The sequence below is a fragment of the Vespa mandarinia genome, chromosome 2 (genome assembly GCF_050613455.1).
Source record: "Vespa mandarinia isolate Hongniang chromosome 2, ASM5061345v1, whole genome shotgun sequence".
Classification (NCBI taxonomy): Eukaryota; Metazoa; Arthropoda; class Insecta; order Hymenoptera; family Vespidae; genus Vespa; species Vespa mandarinia.
Window position 1 is genome coordinate 13,308,148 of NC_140811.1, and position 19,956 is coordinate 13,328,103.

General features: G+C 35.0%; 1 long non-coding RNA gene across 1 annotated transcript; it reads left to right on the plus strand.

The window, feature by feature from the left end:
* The first annotated feature begins 13,025 nt into the window (after positions 1-13,025).
* On the plus strand, positions 13,026-14,701 carry LOC118442051 (uncharacterized). The gene is made up of 4 exons (XR_014983850.1): positions 13,026-13,612; positions 13,814-14,053; positions 14,219-14,348; positions 14,575-14,701. It is a non-coding gene; the product is annotated as an uncharacterized LOC118442051 (long non-coding RNA).
* The last annotated feature ends 5,255 nt before the right edge of the window (positions 14,702-19,956 follow it).

Below are 19,956 nucleotides of genomic sequence, written 5' to 3' on the forward strand. Positions count from 1 at the left end.
ATTATCACTTTTAAATTATCATAATGTCATCCTATTATAATTCTTACCAAATGTCTTTTTCTTTAGAGCTTTCTCGGTCTTAGTTTTCAAAAATTCTCGAGACACATAAAATACATCGAATATTTATTATAACAAAATTCATACAAAATTTTGACATTCAGATAGTACATACCGTAGAAAAGCAAGATTTCTCGTTCTCGAGATACGCATAGAAATCTTCTTATCATCGTAGACATAAACTTCCATCTTATACCAGCGCAGAACACTTATTATCGAATCCTTTCTTAAATATATGTATGTACATATATACATACATACAAACACACACACACACACACACACACACACACACACACACACATATATATATATATATCGATGATAAACGACGTTCCTTTCACTCGATACCGTTTCTTCGTACTGGGGACGTTATAACGAGGAAAACGGCGACGATCAGAGCGTTCCCTTTAATTAAGTTCGTATTGTGCAGAAGTGCGCAGCACTGCAAAAGATTCTTATCAACGCATGGGAGATATGAAGGTACCTGGGCCAACCATTCTGTATCTCGGGACGATCTGAGGTAGCAAAGCGAACGCTTCATTTAGATGGAGATGCGAAGAGACTGTTTTCTCTGTTCCCTCTTTAATGGTGGACCAGCGCGAGAAACTTCCACTATCTAACCAGAACCAGTTCTCCAGTCGCGTCGAAATAATTAGCGTCGATCGATAGGTAACATTCTCACAAATATAGTCAATGTTCTTACAGACACTGTCACGGAAAGTTCCTTTTCCTGAAGCGAATATATTTCAATAAATTTCGTAACATAGATAGATACATTATGAATGAATACGAATATCTTAACGTTTCTATGAATTTCTTTACAAAGTCGATCCGTAAAATAATCAATTGCATTTATTTAGAGACGCGCAAAATTCTGTAAACAATTTGATTAATAAAATGATCCAAGACAATTGCAAATAAATAACGAGTTCGTGTAATAAAAATGAAAAGAAACAGAAGAAGATGACGAGGTGCTGAGTAGGAACGTCCAGGAATTTACATAAAGTCGTGCAATTTTATTCATGGACACGGCTATGGCGTCTGTACATTTTCATAAACGTTCCAAATGATAGCGCTCACGTAACGTCCATTCTTTCTGCACTACATTCTTCATTTTTTTTTCTCGAACAAATGTTATTTTAGCTACATTTCTCTTTTGAAATGTCCAATGCCATACAACGCTTTTCCGTCGCAATAAGTGATAATGGATAAATATACGATAATAAAAAGTGCAGCGATAAAAAAGTTGTTTCGTTTAAAACATGCTTTTGCTATAGTAATTATTAGCACGACTTTCTAATGACTTTACAAACGGTAAACAGGATTTTTTGTTTGGGACAATGCGTTTTTCGATGTAGCAACGAAAACGCGAACGAATCGGTAACGACGATGACTCTTCGTGATTGTACACGTGTGACTTGCTAAAAAGGATTTTATGTACACGTCAGTTTTTCGAGGCCAAGCGTTATCACGAGCCATTAAACCATAACATCACGTGTAAAATGTAGTACACTACGATATACATATTTTTATTTCATGGACAAGCGCTATGGCTTGTGTGTACACGTGCGCGATATCGTATTTAAAAACAAATAAAACAAAAAATATCAGTACATACCATTTTCCAAAGGAAACAAATATGCTAAAACCATGTCTGTTTATTATAGGCAAAATGAAACAGACTATTGATTGCAATGTAAACAGAACGTACTATATGGTTATGTTATTTTTTTGAATAGAAATGCAAAATATCGTAATTGCATTTTCTTATTTTTCATCCACAATGCCGAAATTTTGACGATATTGGCCTCAATTTTGGAATATATATTAAATTATAAATGAACGGAAGGAAATTTACATAAAAATATTTACATATTTGAAAATAATATTAGCATTGAACGTTTATCACCTAGACGTTCTCCAAGCTGCATACTTTCTGTCTAAAATCCCTTTAGTAGTTAACGAATTACCATCCGGGCGGGCTAACATTCATTTATGACTTCGAAACGATAAACGTATTTACCGTTAATTTATTATAATATGCACATCAATTCTCCGTCAAATGCATTCCGTTTAGCGTTTGCAATTCGAGCTCGCGAATAATACCGACAATATTGGTACATATATATATACATGACCGCACGCCGTGGAAATTTCAATTTTCATATGCACCGGTATTTATGAACTCCATTTGTCGGCCGAAAAGTACGACGGAACTACAGCGATTTTCGCGTAATACGTTGCACACTTAGAAAATCGTACAAGCGTGGAGTTTTGAATCGGTCGATTACTTGATATCGTCGAAACAATAAAAAGCTTTTGACGACGTGATTTAGTATCACAAGTATTTCATTGCGGACCTTAATTAGCTATTGTTTGCGATTGTTTTCATTTATTTCCTTCTTTTTTTTTTTTTTTTTTTTTTTTTTTTTTGAAAACAAAGAAACAATTTCTACTCGTTCCGTATTGCACACAGACTTGTATAACGTAAATATTAACGAATTACGTGAAAACTGTAACAATCGACGAAACGTTAATATCGTTCGACCGAGGAATAACAATGAATTCATTGAATTTTGTCTCGTGTTTTTGAAAACGAGGGCCAACGTTCGTCCTCGTTGAAGAATATCTTGTGTTAGAAGTAGTGTAGTTATATGTTTTATCGGCCACGTTGTAGCAATGAATTTTGACGAAGTTTAAAGCGCTTAGCAAAGTTCCGGGCAGGTTTTTTTGTTCGGTATCATTTAACGAGAGTACGTGGCGCGTACATTTTAGATTGAACTATACCACAAATGCGCGCGGGCGCACGCGCTCGCCTCTCTATTCGCTCGCACCGTAAAATTCGCGATGGGGGGCTTTAATCGGCAAAGCGCCGCGTAGGCGGAACGATGCTTTAAAAATGCAACGACGCTACTGCGTCTCGTTAAGCGAACAAACAGGTTCTATGTTTCATCATTAACGGCTTGCCATCGCAATTGATTAAAACCTTATTTTGTCGTGTTGCTTTTTCGCCAGAAATCTTCTCGATTTTATTGGCCATTCACAATTTTGATATATTGCGAAATATAATAAATAACTCATAATATCCAAAGATTCAATTTTTTTTTTTTTTAACGGAATAACAACAATGAACATATGAAATTTATTATTATTGCATGGATCAATTGTAAAATTCTTTTGACAAGTTCTCCGAATGTTATTCGATACGAGAAACGGGTCTCGGTTAAGTGTATTGAATCGAAGGCTTTAGCTATGTACGTATGCATGTATGTATGTACGTTGATTTATTTTCCGTAAGGTGAAGTCAGGCACGAATCAATCGACACAATATGCAAGCATGTACGTTCGATCGCGGAGAATTCATTAATCTTGTTATCCGGCCGGTGAAACTCGCCGCACCGCTGCTCGATACGATATCATGAATCTTGAATATACGTAAGTAGACCGCCCGTGGTAGACAGGATAAGCCGATGAAATTGCGTTCGTCGAGAGATTTCGTGCGTTACGCCGAAGAATCGTCGTCTTTCGTAAGAAAATATTAGAAACGTCTACGTATGGAGAGGAAATAGTATCGTAAAATGTAATATTTCCCGATTTAGAACATACCTTTATCCTCTTCTCGTCTTATCGAGTTTTGCGTTTGCAAAATATTTCAAATGTAGCTATCTATGGGATGTAATAGTATTTTTCGAATATTCTTCAGCTCTCAAAAAGCTTCTCAAAAGAGTCAAAAACGATGTAAACATCTAAGCCTACAGATTTATAGATATAGAGAAAAAATTTAATTTGCGATATATATGTACACACAGGTATATATATATATATTGGAAAAAGCCGATTAGTACAAAAATAAAAGATGCTTGCACTTCTATCCGTTATTTATCAATCGAATATCACGCACGATTGCTTGTTCTGATCACCACAAAAACTTCTCGTTTCCTTTTTCCTCTCTCGTAACTTGTCGCATTTCGTCGGATGCACTTGAACGAGATCACATAAAATTCGAAAGCAGCCTTCCTGCCGATTTGATTTTATACCTTTGGCCTCGGTCCTATCGAAATGAATGAAAGGAACTTGGAATAGCGAACAGCGACACTCTGAAAAACATGTCACACATGAAAATATCCTGTATGGTTTCTGCAACGAAACCTGCTTTTTTCCTTAGCTTCACAATGTCATACATTCCCCTTCCGTTTAGTTCTCTCACCCATTCATTCCTTTCTTTTCGACGTTATTTTTCAACGTCGTCTAATAAAAAAAAAGAAAAATGTGTATATGTGTTTGTGTGTATGTATGTGTGCGAGAAAGAAAGAGACAGAGAGAGAGAGAGAGAGAGAGAGAGAGAGAGAGAGCGAGAGGAAGAAAGAACTACAGACAGACATATCGTCTGTTCCGAAAATGAATCTCGCCACAGTTTTTCGTAATATCTCTTCTTGGTAAACCCGTCGACATTTTTCCACGCAAAGCTTTTCAAAGCGTACACTTTGAAGCGAAATTCGAAAGTTCGCACAAAAATATTCATACGTAGCATCGGATATTTAAAAATCTTACGGAAGAGTAATAGTTTATTTTTTGATTTTTTTCTTGTTCAAGTTTTATTAGAATAATAAGAGCTGGAGATGTCAAATTTTCGCACGTGTTCCGATATATTTCTTTCTCGCTTTTGTCAAACGTTTACAAAGGAACATTTGATAATAATGAAAAATAATTTGAAAGAAAAGTGTTGAGCAAGGTTCAACAATTGTTAATTAATTCAAATACTTTTCGGAAGTAATCGTCCTATATTTATACAATTTTTAATAAATTATTAAAGATAACTGTCAAGATAATTGAACACTCTTCCGAACAATGTGAAAATCGATCATGTTTGGTATAAAGATAATTATTATTCTAAACTAAACTAAACGTACTTACACATATTCGTAAACGATGTAACAAACTGGAGAAGTTCGAAGTACCGGCATGGTGTAAGAGAAAAAGAAAGTTCTAGAGTAAGGGTCTAGAACTCGTCTTAGGTGCGTCATCGATCCAAACTACGACACGAAGGATGGAAGAGGAAGCAGTTCCGGATGAGCGGAGGCTGCGCCCGATCTCGCTGAAGTTAAGTAATTTGTCGTTGCCGATGGGTTAATGTTATCCATCACTAAGTGAGAATTTACGATGTAATAAGGCCACGAACCGACTCTTACGATCTATCTCTTGACTATCTTCTCCCTCCCTCCCTCTCGTTCTCCCTTGGTTTTCTCTCATCCCAGTTTCCATCGACTCGCATGAGCCCTCGAGCATCAAGGTGTCTGGTACCGCAAACGAGAGAGCGAACGATCTCTCTTCATGGATCGTTCCTTAATTAATATGATTGCATAATGAGTTAAAGGGATCAAGGGAGAGCGATCGTGCGAAACGATTCTTATCGATGCGTACAAAACGTATTTTGACGGACGATTGGTGAAGAAGAGTTCGAGAACTTTTATCAGTTTCAATCTCAAAGAAGATCGATCCCTCGACACGAACATCGCGAATGAACGAGAATTAATGTTGATAAGTATGACCTTCGCTCTTTTAAAGATTTCCTTTGATATTTTTAACGATTGAAACGACGACGAGAATGAGCACACCGATGCTGTTGATTTGCAAAGATCTTTCTTCCCTCGATAAATCGTGAGATTTTGTAGAGTGAAACCCTTAACGTGATTCGAATGAATCGAGATTTCGCGTATTCAGTATATCGTCGGTTTTAATCGCGTCAACGAGCAGATTGAGAGTCATCGGAAGCTCGTTAGCACCTCATCGTTCACTTGAACGATTCCAATGTTGTTGACGCGGTTCATTGAAAGCTGAACGTGATTACTATTCGTTACATAGTTCCAACGATGTGAAAATCCAAAAATACAGAATTTAAAAATTTGTCTCTAGGGAAAGATTAATATCTGAAATCGATATATTCTTCCTATAGACACACGTGAGTCATGCTACTTCTACAACTATAATGTTCCTTAGTATCTACATTATTTTCAAATCCTAATGGAAACCATTCTATCGAAATTGGATAACATTTGTTGACTAAATTCTATCGAAAGCTACTTTCTTTTATTAAACTAAAGACTAGTACGTTGGACCCTTCCGTATTGTTTTAAATTGATTTTATTCGAGTTGCTAAACGCATTATCCGGAATGTTTTCTATTTGCTAAGACCTTTTCTTAGAAATGTTTCTCAGAGCTTCTTTATATATATGAGAAAGTGACGAAAGTAATCGTCGATACTTTTTTTGTTATTCGAAAGAAAGGATGAAACTTGATCTAAAGTAACTACAACCATAGCACATAGAAAACTAGAAGCTATTTCTCTCGAGTATTATCTTCCCCTAATAAAATTGATAAAAAAAGTTATACAGGGAACAATCAACCACGTGATTTTTCCATGTCGAAAGTTTCACGAATGGTAAAGGTTTTATCAAATCGTTACTTCTCTCCTAGGCACTATTATAAGTCGTACTTCTCGTACGAAAAAGTTCGAGTTAACACTCGAACGACCGTAAAAAGCATAGTACGGAAGCGACATGATAATAAAGAGGCACAAGATCGAAATTGTAAAAGAAGATCGTTTACTATGATCGCGTGAAAATCTCATCCTCTATGGGAGCGCTTACGTGCAAACTAAAGTCGTATTCTCGTTCTACTTTTATCAGATATCTCGAAGGTAATCGTACGTGAAAGAAATCAACACATGCTCTTTATTCCCATTTAAAAAGAAATAGCTTTGATTTTTAAATGTCTTTTCGTATAGAATATAAAAGTATTACGAATATTGAAAACGAATTATAAGCTAGATCGATTGTTATTGAAAATGCATTATATAGTTCTTTAAGATAAAGATACGACCAACAATTAGATACTTATTTAATACTTGAATTTGAAATAATTTTCGTCACGATAAATTTGTTCCTAATGTTCCAATCTTATCCGATAAATTTTCCACCGACGATAACAACACCTGAGTCATTTTCAAAGTGAAATGAGCTTAAATTTAAGCCATGATTTCAGGCAGTGCGTTCTAATTTTAGGATACGCGTCGTTAAGCGAAACAACGACGTTGATACGCATGGAGTATCCATAAATGATTACGGTTATAGCTATGAGCGAGAGCTATCCCTATTAAGAACGATGATACTTATTTTTCTTCCTTCGATCGTTATATCCTACATTTTTGTTCTTTGATGCAACGTACCATTTTAGGTTTAAATCTCTAACGTTATATTTCATACAATGATTCTCATAAACGATCATCGCTCAAGCTCATATGCAAATGATCTTACAATCGATATCAGAATCTGGTAAGGTGATAAATAGGAATCCGTGAAAAGTTTCTACGAATAACTTCGTTATCCATCTAATTTGAATGTACACGATGTATGTATATCCGTCGATAACATTTGCTCGTTCCATCCATGACATTACCTTGGGGCAATGATGTTACAGTATCATTACCAACGTGACTGGTAACTTTGCATCGTTAACGAAGAGCAAGAAGCGGTTGACGATCGACGAATCGCTAGTGGCGATCTAGGAGTGCACGCTTACGGACAATGGACGATCATTAAGGGGTAGCGGAAATGAGCGCACCTATAGGAACTCCCACCCTTTTCTCCCATTCCTTCATCTCTTCAAAATATCTACCGGTCAAAAGGAATGTGCTCGAGACTTCGAATAGGCTTCGCTTACGAATCATTTGTTTAATAGACGTATTCTATATAAATGACGTTTAATCATATATGAATAAATAATTTGATAACAAATCTGTTCCAATCTGATAACAAATCTGTTTCAATCTGTTCTTAAGTCTACAAAATCGACTGTACAAGTTTATTATATTACATCGTGAATAAATATTCGATGATACGAATTTATCTTTCGGATTTATACGTTCATAACTTTTATGATTTTTCGCAATTATGAGTAAGAAAAAATGATCACGTTAAAGCTACCTTCGTAATCGATGGCGGGTAACACGGTTGCGTGACGATACCACGAGTAACTGAAAGTTCCAAGGATAGGGATTATCTAGCATATGTTACCTTAGACGACTCGGGCTTGACATTCCTAGAGTAGGATGACGGTGATGGTGAGACTACTTCGTTATCCGTTCTACCTCGTTTACGACGCGTGACACTGAAAATATGTATGTGTATGTAAGTCGTATGAACGTAAGTTGGTGGATGAAGGAACTTCTTAATACGACGTACTTTACAGAGAGCCAGAGGAAGTTTCTTAAACTCCTAGAAATAGATACGCTTAGTAGAAATGGATCACGGAAAGTAGAGATAGTTTCGTATTGCTCTCCATCATCTTATCTATTTAAAATATATATATATATATATATATATATATATTATAATAGTTATAAAAATCAATGTCGGACTACTGGTTCACTCCCGTTACATAAACCGTCTTAAACTTCGCCTAATAAATTCTCAGCTGATTCCACAGTTTGACATTTATCACTTAGAAAGATAGGTTGTAACAAACCGGTCAATTTATGAGCGCACCTTAACGAAAAAAAGAAAGAGAGTGAAAGTCTTCCGGTAGAAACGAGCCGAATAATTTGCATCTATTTCGAATCTCAATCTCTTAACTCGAGGAATTCATTTTCTTCTGCCAGTAAATTACAAGTTCTGTATGTTTCCTATAAAATGGATCCTATACAAAAAAAGAAAATGATCTCGGTGAAGTCTCAGTTCAGTAGAAGGTAAAGAAAATCGATTTTCAGGAAAGTCTCTAAGAATGTGTCACTGTATCAGAGAGAAAAGGAGAGAACCACGGCAATGCGAGAGATCAAACTGACATTCATTGCTGTTGTAGAACAATGTGGAATCATTGCTCGGATCGGAGCCGACTACTATTATTGCCACCGTAACCATCCTGGTGATCCTCGTGCCTGGATGGGACTGACTTTACGATCTCGGCAAAGGTACCAACCGTACCAAGCGTTACTTGGCTGCAGTAGCAGCAACGGCAGTAGAAACAGCAGCAACGGCAGCTCGAATGTCTGCCGGCAGGCCATGCGTGAAAGCCGTAATTGATAATAGGAACAATCGCTCCTGGTAGCTTCGAGTCGACCCTCGGCGCCATCCTGGACTCTATTTGATCTCGTAATTACTGTCCGTGGGATACGTGCGCGTGCTTACGACGAACCACTCCACGCCTCCTTTTCTAACGGCAATGAGCTGTTACGCTTATCATAGATGACGCGCCCTTCGGAAAAGAGAGACCTATATGCGGGTTTAGTTATCTCACCTAATATTTTCTGTTATCTTTAAAATTACTTTACTTTCTTGGGAGTAATATTATTTTATCGATCGTATTTTATTCAATTAAATATCAATGATTTATCGAAGTCCAGTATGTTATTATTTGATATAATTAAACTCATAATACTTTCGATATTACCTTTATATATAATACCTTTTTGAGAAACCTTGTGTTTTCTGGATAATTATGTATTTTAATTAAATGTTGTGAAATTAATCACCTACCAACGATTAAATCACTGATATAGTACGAGAAAACATAAAACAATATATCTTCTAATAAATACAATACAATAGATCGTACAGAAAGGTAACGATTATTAAAAAAATAAAAATAAGAAGAGTTTATTTATACAAATTGAGAGTATTATGATTATGCAGTGGCTTTTAAATCTAATGATTCGAAACAGAAGTACAAGAGCATAGATTAGAATTCCAATTGTCGATCGTAAATGGAAGAACAATACGATATTCAGACGCTTGTTCGTATTATTCGAAGCGATAGAATGGATAAAAAGAAAATGGAAAGAAACTAATTTTCTGCAAGATCTATTTAACTACCTACAATAGAGAACGTTACGTTGAAGATATATAAGGACGCGTTTGCATCGTATTTATGGAGGAATGGAGTCAAGCCGTTAGAAAGGACGAACGAAGAAATAAGAAACTATCGGAGTATCTGTATCCTTCCTCGTTTTCCCTCTCTTTCATTTCGAAATTTCTTTCAATTCCCTCTCTATCTCCCACCAACTCGGAATCATTCAATTGTCATTAATGTTATTTATCGACAGTGAAATGAATTACGAACAGTGTAAATTCTAGAGCGACGTGTATTCGCTGAATGAGGGTTGCTTGAATAAGAAAGCGCTTCTATGAAATCTTAATAACGAAAACGTTGTGATACTCGTTTTGCCTTTTCCTTCGATCCGATAATAACTTTACTTAATATCACATTGACGTAAAGAACTTTTACGATTTCTTTCCGTTCTTATTAATCTCCGTCAATAGGTATTAATTAAAATGTTACAACGTGTATATCCGCGCGCTCGAAGTAATATTTTAATTTTATAGAAATAAAAAAATTTCGTTGCCATTTTTAATGTTAATAATGTTAATATTTCGAAAAAGTTAAAATTTCGATTTCGCCAATCAATCGGGTATCGATTCAATCCGATTGAAGATAAATTTATTCGTTTATAAAGAAAACGAAACTTTCAATCGATATTTTATAAAGCAATTCTCGAACGAATTTCATCCTTCATGCGAAATTAAACGGCGCACGAAATTCTCAAGCTAAAGACCAAAATTTAATTTCAATACGCGCAAAATATACCTACCATTCAAAATTCGTTTATTCACCGATTGATACTTTGCCACAAATTCGTACGGAATCCGATTGACTTCCTCACATTTCAACAGCCACCAAATAGAGAAACCTAAATGGAAACTCCACGCTTGGATTGTTATTTGGACAATAGAGTGCTCTGTTCGCGAAACCATTTACTTGCTCGTACTACCGGCGTACGATTGCCCATTGAAATGCGACACGACGTTCCGTTTTTGCAAAAATACATATCTACTGTCGCGCTCGACCTGGTCCTCTTATTCAGATTTACGTGCCAAGATTTTGATATACCGCAAATATCGTTTAAATATCAAATATGTTTACGATATCATGTAAATTGATTGCGAATTACGATATTAATATCAAGTATAGTTGACATTTTAATATCTTATTCGGGGCATTAATGTATACGTGAAAAATATGTAACTGCGAACATATGAAAAAGGATAATTATAAAAGGATTTTATTCATGTTACACATTGTGTATAGAATTTTGATTAAGAAAAATTTTTCTCCCAAATGATAATACACATTTACCATTTATTTTATATGCATTTTTAAATAAAGTTGAATAAAACATGTTAGATTTGAATTTTCATTGAAAAAATTGCTACGAGTTTCCTGAATATTCCTGTTCTTATGTAATATGCATTGTCGTAAATTGCGATCATTATTGAATCAAATATAGATACGTATCTTTCATTAGGCATTTTTATGCCATCTCCTGCAGATAGATATATTTAAAAATTGATAAAGATTTAATATTTTTTTCATGTATATATATACACTCACGCGCGCGCGCACACATACACACACGCACACACACACACACACACACACACACACATTTTACTTGATTCTGAAAAGATGAATGCTATATTTATACAATACAAATATGTATCTATAACAATATATAAGCAAAAAAATCAATAGACGAATAGATAGATAGATTTCTATGTTTGCTTCATAGAAAGCCATTAGCTTAAGGCTATAAAATCGACGGCATGTGGATCAACAAATAAATGAACAAGAAGTTTGTCGATATCTATGTTTCACAGAGGAATCAATCGTGAAAAGCAATTGTGCCCGAGGTGAAGGAGTGTTCGTCGATTGGAATGGTTTTTATCGATCGTCAAGAAATGTCATCCATTGCCCTCCATTTACATCATCTCTATCTGTCTCTTCTTCTCTTGCCAGCCCATATGTTTGGTTTAACGCGCCAAGATATTGGATAGTTCGAATATTATCCTGAATGCACCGGCTTGTCCCTGTCCGACGTATTTGGCATCGCGAGTAATATAACGGTCTTGCATTAAGTACCGGCACATAGTATTGTGTGTTCAATTGGAATCTCGTGCCTCATCTTGCCGATCGATAGATAAGTTATCGTTCGATATAATCAAGCATCGAACTTTTACTTTAGTTCGATCTCGTATATAATTTAAAGGACGTATGAAGAATGAAGAATGTACATACATGCTTAAAAATCTCTGAATATTAATCAATATATTTAGAATGAAAATATGGAGAATCGTATAAAAAATAATATTTTGTTCATTTTACTTTTTGGTTATTCAAATTTATTCATCGCCTCTTTCATATTGGCATCAACAACGAACGACAGCTTGACTTTATTTCGAATGAAAAATCTGTGATAGAGAGTGACTTACCGTCAACACATTCAACGAATACCGTCTCGAAATTTCTATGTCAGGTACAATCTTAATGGCTAATAACGAGCTTCGAAACGATCGTTGAAATGCAATTTCGCGATAGTTTCTAAGCACGTAAGTGCACTCCGTATACACTTCGGTAAGTTCGAAACAGTCATTTAATGGTTGAGAGCGAAGATCGGTGAAACGAATAACATCTGCCAAGGTATAAAAGCCGTGACACGATTGTAAGAGTCGAAAGAAACAGCTGGCCCACAAAAGAATTCTTTCTGACCGCTCATCGATGGCGAATGATCGCTTTCGATCGAACGCTGATTCATGCGGTCCGAATTTCGGACGCTGCTCGTCGCATGCCGAGTCGATGATGTGTTAAATCGTCGATCGCGCTTCTTTTTAATTTTTCCAACTGTAAGAAGATTGATTTCGATGAAGACAGAATGGCGAGCATCGAATAATATCGATAAAGCGAACGAGATAATCAAAAACGTGAGATGAGCTATACATTTGCGATTAATTAAAATATTAAAAAGTAATTCAAACCAAAGGATCGATTCATCTGGCTATTATCACACATCGATGTGTTTATTAATCGTCACTAAATAAATCATTTTTAAAGGAACGAACGATACACCTAAGTGAAAAAATAAGAGATGTCATAAGATAAAATAATTTGTTTTCTTAATTGCGATGCAACGATAATCTAGATCTGTTAGAATGATTTGATGAGAATAGATATATGAATACAAGCGATTCATTCTTGTCGTCCTTTGGTTGAAAGCAAACCTACACATCCTTCGTTACCATCATGGCAACATTACCAACGGTACGTTTACCGTGTCGAGAATTACTGGTCCCCAGCTACGATTAAATAGATCTTGTGTTCTCCAGTGCTGGAACAAAGCAACGCGTGCGCATATCTAGTATGACCAGAATGCAAGGAAGTCGTGTGCTGTAAAACACGTTGCGTCGTAAGCAGCGATGGCAGTAGCACCTTTGTCGTGGAAGCACCTTGAGTACAAAGAAACGACAATATCTATTCTCTCTCGTAGCAGTATCGTACGAGCACGTATTACCGTTAACCATAAACATTTGACATTTTCTACGAACATACACTTCGTCGAGAAAAGTGAATTACACTGTTGTTAGGCGCACGCGCGGGTGGAGCACGTCCTTGGATCAAACTTACGTCTAAGAGAACACGATGATGGCATTATAAACTTCTACTTATGGTAGATATAATGATTACCCTGTGATATTCATAGAGACGATATATATTCATGAAGAAAATAGGAATATAAAAATATCATTTTGACCAAGGAAATGAACCCTTATTCCTATTCACATTATTCATTGGCCATCGATTAACCTTTAAAATCTTTTAAATTATCAATAAGTTTCTATCTTATACACATAAAATTGCATTTTTTTAGCATTACGACTTCCGAAGCAATGTAATAGGCTCAAACGACTTTATAACTGTCAACGGGACGTATTAAATTAACCTTTCGAACCGAACCTTATATCTATTAACGACATAAAGACTCGATAATATATCACATGTCAACTATTATTCTGGAATTCTTATTACACAATTCAAGTAATTTATCTTATTTCCATTAACTTTCAAGGAGCAATTTGAATGTGATCAGGAATGGAGTCAATTGAAGTTGGTATGTATGTATTTAAAGTTAAACGAAAATAGCTCGTAATGCGCCATGATAAAATCGATAAGTTTAAAAATGAGGTGGATGCTAGCTATGACACATGTCGAAGGATATTAATATAATAATTGGGAAAGAATTCGACTCATTGTAATTTTCCTTTTGTAAGTGCAGACATTGCATGGACGAACTTGTTGGCGCCGAGGTTGAAATAATTCAGCATATTACACGCATAGTTTACCGCGTGAAATGTTCCGCCATTTCTAACCACTTTGAATCTTCTCCTTCCTTTCTTAGTAATCGCGTGAGTACAAAACGTTTATCCTTTTGATAACAAGTTATCTATAATATTTATTAAATAATATAATGAAAAGCAAAGGTTTGCCTTGTAGCGATTTAATATTTCTCGTTTATGTTATAAATACGTTCGAAATAGAGTTAAATATAGTTTCTTATGCTGCATTTTTGTATTCTCTCCCTTTCTCTTTCTCTCTCTTTCTCTTTTTCTTTCTCTCAACATCGTACTTTAGAAGCCCGCATGTGCACCTGATCCGAGTACTCACGCGATTGCAATGGCATACTGCTTTCAAACGAACGGGATCTTAAAGTTGACGAAGAAAGGAGTTCGGTTTATCGTGCTAAGAATTTATTATGCCGCTGGCTGTGTGATACTTCGACTCTATGTCGGAAGTACCGAATAATAAAAAATCAACTATTTGTTAATCACGAATACACTTCATGAACATTATAAGAATCTCAATAAACATATAGAGAAACAAGAAAACGCAATTTCATTATCTTTCCGTATGAATATGGCAACCCTCGTAAAAATGATAAATGTCTAAAAACCTGTCTCTGACGATGAAGTTTCAAACGAAAAAGAAAAGTCACGTTACACACTTATCCAACGGAATCGTCATTACGTCGACAATTCTGTGATAACTTTTCTTCCTCCTTGATGATATTCCTTCTTGGTATCTCCGATCCTAAGAAAATCATTTTCCTATTCCAAGGCTATCACATTAAATGCAGTTATATCTATGTATGTACATTTCATATTTTAGATTTAATTGTAAGATATCAAGATTTACACGGAAATGGAAAGACGATTGACGATTCAACGAAAATCAATGTTCGTTTTGGATAACCACATAGTAGAAAATCAATAGAATGCAAAAGGAATGCTTTATCGTTCGATATTCGATACACTCAAGACGGAATGGAAGAGAAACGTGCTTTTCCAATGAACAAACGATGGACAAGGAAGAGAAGATAAAAAGGAGAAGGGACTCATGGGACTGCGAATATCTCTCAAGAAACGAATTCTGTCTTATGACAAGAAAGAAGAAAGAAGAAAGAAGAAAGAAGGAAGAAATAGTAGAGAGAAAGAAAGAGAGAGAGAGAGAGAGAGAGAAAGAGAGAGAAATAAAAAGGGATGGGGAGAGAGGAATCGTAACCGCAATGAAACGAGCTTCGCGAAAGACAAGATCCCCGTGAGAAAGCGAACGAAGTATTCGGTATAATATCACGAGTGGGTTACCACTAGGCGTTATTACGTGCCGTGTAACGCCTTCTATATCCTTTATCCGCGATCTAAATCTTAGTTACGAGCGGCGCAAGCGCACAGTTATGGTTTTGCGGTAATTATAATGACGCCGGTAACAACCGCGTTCCGAAAGCTTCTCTTCTTTGACAATCGTACCACACGCGTTCCGGTTATCTTTTTTCTACGAAAACCGCACTTTGACATTTCGATGTTTTATTACTGAAAAAAAAAAGAAAAAAAAAAAAACAAGAAGAAGTAATGACCTCTCCGTGTCATTTTTTTTCAAGAAAGAAAAAATTTTTTGATTGATGGTAAATGACAAAAATGAAACAACTTATTATAAATCTGCAATAAAATTATAAGATCATTTTTATTCCGAAGTACATTCACAAAAGTAAAAGAAAAAATACATAAAGATAACGTACGACTTAGAAAGCTCCACGCTTGTTAGAAGAAGATATTATTGAAGAAAAAAAATGGTATAAAGTAAATAAGATAAGAAAATAAGAGCAAGACAAGAAAGAGGAGTTGTCTTGTACTGCATTTTTTGTATTATCTTTCTTTTTCCTTTAGCGCTCATATCTTAGTAAGTTTGGCCGAACAGCAAGCGGCATTCTCTCCTCTGTATCCGTATCGAAGAATTAATATATGTTCCAAGAGAACGGTCGCTCGTCGTGACTTTCGAAAGAGTTCGCTTATGCACTCGATATCAAAAGAGATTTTCTCTCTCTCTCTCTCTCTCTCTCTCTCTGTCTCTTTTTTTCTCTTTTTCTCCTTCACTCGCAATCTCTTTCCTCAACGATATCATACTTAATTCGGTTCTACCCACGAAAAAGAGTGTGTACTTTACCGAGCGTAACGATATGGCCAGAGAATACGGCTTGAAAAATGAACGCGCAGTAATGGCATCGGGCTAAGTACTCGGCACTGCGGCTACGACTATCCGTCATAATCTGTATCTCTCGCGGTTACATTGATTCACACGTAAACGCTTACACGTTGGCGGATGTGCGAAGGTCCGCGAGTGAAGATGTGACTTTTCCTTTTTGCGTGCTCAACGTATACACCTACATATACATACCTATATATACATACCTATATATACATATACATATAGATATATATATATATATATAGATATATATATATAGATATATATATATATATATTTATATATATATATGTACAGTACATATCTAGATACACGAAACATACACGCGGAAACATCACGATAGAAACTTGCCAAGGTAAAAGATAGTCCAAGTATTCTGCAAATTGTACCCGCGACACGATTCTTCTTGTCGGTGCGTTCCAATTATCTATACGACATAATGGTAGAGATGTCGCGAACGATTTATTTTTCGTGTTCACGTACGTTCCACGTACATACCTGGGAAAGTCCGAGATAATTAACTGCAAGTTAGCGATTTTATTGTTGTATCGAGACTCGGCTCGTTCTTTCTTGTCAAAGGGAAACATGAAATTGCGAACGTTTTTTTTTCTCTCTCTTTTTTTTCCTCTTTTTTTTTTTTTTTTTTTTTTTTGACGAAGCGTTTAAAGTGAAAATTATCGTTGCCATTCGATTATCACGTTTTTCCTATTTGTTTTTACAACGATTTCAGTATATTTTATTATATAAATATTTGCGCTTGTGTTTCCATGTAATATTCATTATATATGAACTCCGATTCCATTTGTAATATATAGATAAACGTTGAATATTAAAAAGATTAATATTTTCTAAAAACGTACTACAGAAATTTTCCTGTTGATTTGCCAATTTCCAAGGTAAAAAACGGTCGAGCCATTAATTTTACCGCATCCTTTAATACCATCCGACGAGGGATAACGAGATATTCAGATAATTCCAGGCTCAAAGTATTAATCTATCACTCAGCGTTTCCCCTCTTTTCTTTGAAACAATATTTCTCATTTTATATTTTATCACGGTATAAATATTCTTATTTTAGAGGAAAGAGAGACATCACGTTATTTCAACGATCGATTTAATACGAAAACAGAATGAACACATATTCCAAATCCAGTTTCTGTAATTTAATATTGCTGCATCAGAAGTTTAGTAATCCAGGAAATCGCACTTGCAATAACGCATATGTGGACGAATAGAGAAATAATTGGTAACAGATTCGTGATTGTTGCATCATGAAGCATCACGAAATTATTATGCGCATGGCTTGGGTCCAATTAGTCGAACTACACCGTTGTTTACATTTGTATATCTTTGGTCTTTTCCCGCATCTAACGATATGAAAATGAAAGATGCAGATATTACACTCTAATAATTTGATAGTACAGTTAGATTTTAATTACTTATATATGTAACAGGAAATGTTTATTTTCCATTTCCAATTTATAAATACTTCATTATATTAAAGTTTATCGTAAAAGATTTTATATATCTAATAGAATAAGTTTCGAGCGAAATTAATTAAAAATGTATTACTAAAAATACCTACTTGTATTTTTTATATAAATATCGAGTCGGGATTACCGCATTAAAATTAATAATATCTAAAAGTCCGGGCAATGTTCGCTCGGTAAAGGAGGATGAGAGCATAAAAAATTTTTTCTGTAGCTATCCGTGCTATATAGCCGTATATAGCTATACGGCTTTTCCGTGCTGTTCATGTAACTTACACTACTTGTGTCTGCTTTCTTCGTAGCTGAGTTCCATATATTTCCAAATTGCTGCGTCTCTTGACTCGGAAAAAGGCAACGTACAGCATTTCATACTTGTTCTTCTTTCAATGGTTATTAAAATTGAAATATTGACATATCTTTCTTCTAACTAAATAAATTTTAATGAAAATTAAGTCATATAAAATTCGACGAATATCACCATTTCAATTTTAATTTGTAAATAATAAAATTATTTATATTCTATCTGGTTGTTCAATTGAATTTTTTCAAAGTCGTGATTTACTTAAATCGCTTTGTCACGACGAAAAACAATAGATTTGTTACAATTCATCAAGAATCTTAGATTCGTGAAATTTGTTGTTCTATGCCAATTATTGTTGTAAAATAATAAAATATATTAACATTGTTCAACACCTTTTGCTTAAACCATTCAGCGACAGGTATGGACAAAATATGAACTACAAGCGCAACAGGGGAATGCTATCCTAACCATGCGCCTATTGTATCGGCGTATAAGCTTATGTAGATTATAGCTTCCTCACTCGTAACCTAACAATCTTAGTGTGGGTTAGAGTAGATAGTGTTAGTATGCTGCGATGATCACACTTTTTACGACAGTAGTTTATTAAACTTTGCGGAAAGTGAATTTCCATCAATTTTATAATAAATGATTTTGCAATTTCATTTAATAACAAAGTTTACGTTGATCAAGGGATATAAATATTATAGGTTTATATAACTATAAATTGTTCTCAAATAAAAAGTTTACATTAAATAATAAAAAATTACTAATCACAGAATAAGGAATATGGAACATGAATCACGAATCACGAATCATTCAATTAATAAAAAATACATGATTTTATAATTATTTACTATGAGAATCGCTTTTTAACGTTCACATTTATAACTTTGCCGCTAAGAAATTAAAGAAGTGAAATTCGACAAATATCATACCGCGCATTGTGAAGTTCGCAGAGCTACACTTTCATTTTACGCTACGTGTAAAATGAAAAAAATCATTCATATTTTATATGGTTATGCAATTCCCCGAATGAATTTTCCTGAAGTTCAGATCTACCTAAATTATTTTCTCGTATCCGAAAATGGTAGATTCATCCAATTTCAGAAAAATTCTTTGCCATATTTTTAAGATAAAATCGACAAATATATAAATACATGTAATACAAAACAACAAACTCGTTTAACAGTATAGGATAATATCAATTGTATACGATCGATATTATTTAATCGGTTGGACGTGATCGAAAACTGAACGAACGATGAGATTATTCTTTGAAAATGAGAAATAATGTTCTCTTCTTGAACGAGAGTATCGACCGAATATAACTGCATAGTACATACGAAGTTACATATATACCTACTAAAGGCACAGATCATCTTTTGTCGACCAGGAATGAAATGTAAACTACAGTAGAACTTCGATTATTCGACCAACCCAGAGAGCGTGCTTTTCGAGTGGATTTTCTCGTTTAATGGAAAAACACTTTCTCAAGTTTAATACTAAATTTAATTTCTTCATCGAGATACGCTCCCTAACGTCTATATTAACTTTAATAATAATTCATCCCTTCCTTCCTGTTCTCTTGCATTTTCAGGATTATCCACGTGCATACATATGTACTTAACCAGCTTGTTTCGTAAAGCGCACGGTGGGTATAATCAACGGGAGAATATTTAATAG